A 1,203-nucleotide genomic window follows, 5' to 3' on the forward strand; every position below is an offset into this window, starting at 1 on the left:
AAAAACCCTGTCTCGAAAAACCAAAAAAAAAAAAAAAAAAAAAGAGTCCGGGATCCACCTGCAGACCAAGGCTCTGGAATCTGCTTTTGAACAGGCCTTCCCTGGGTCCTTCTGGTACACTATAAACACTGGCAATGGTTGGTGCAGGCGGGCAGTGAGGCGCCAGAGATGAGGAAAGGAGCATCACCAGAGGCAGAGTCCTCACTAGCACCAACCACCAAGTGACAGGACCTGGGAAATCCCCTTGGGAGATGGATAAAACAGTCAGTTTTCATATTATCTCATTTTCCTGCTCCGAGTCCCCTGAGGCTTGGGTTACAGACACTTACAAGATACCAGCGTGTCATCTCAGTACTGACTTCCGAACTCTCCCTCATGATTGATGCTTACCCGACTCTTCTCCAGACTCTAATAATACGCATGATGAAGTAAGAGTGACTGTTTCTCCCTAAGGTCAGAGCACATGCAGGATGTCCCTTCTCATCATTCCTATTCAACATGATTTTAGAACTTTGTACAAAGCAGTAAAATAAGGAAGGGAAATAAAAAGCCACGCTGATCAAAACAAACAAACAAAAATAAAACAAAAACCATTGTATCTGTTTTCACATAGTTATATGCACTGAAAGATCTCAAGAAACTTAGGCAGAAGAAACACGGACTGAATGTGTGAGCCTGACACACAAAATGCTCAGGTAGAAATCGGATAAATCTGGGAATCATATGTTGGAAGCTACAGAATATTGCTAGAAGAAATCAAAGAAAGTCTGAACAGAGAATGAAGATGGCCCAGAAAAGTTCAGCCAAGGTGACATTTCTTGAGATAGATACGTACCTACATTGTACATATTAATAAGCTGCTTAGCCAAATCCCAGAAGTATTTTTGTAGACACGAGTAAGACTATTCTGCAATGTTTACAACAAGACAAAGAAGCTAGAGTAGCAATAGAACTTTGAGAAAGGAGAAAAACATGATGGGGAAAGTCAGTGAATCTTGATCTCGAGCTACACTCTCAAGCCACATGGTCCGGAAGAAAGATGAACACAGAGATCAGGGGAAGACAGTAATGTGCTTGGAAGCAGAGCCATGGGGCACCTGTCCCTAAAGATTCTTGAGCAAGAAACAAAAGCAAAGGCCCATAACACTAGAGTGAGAATGGCTTTCATGGGAAGAAGGAAAGAAAGAGAGAAAGAAAGAGAGA

The sequence above is a fragment of the Mus caroli genome, chromosome 2 (assembly GCF_900094665.2).
Source record: "Mus caroli chromosome 2, CAROLI_EIJ_v1.1, whole genome shotgun sequence".
Lineage (NCBI taxonomy): Eukaryota > Metazoa > Chordata > Mammalia > Rodentia > Muridae > Mus > Mus caroli.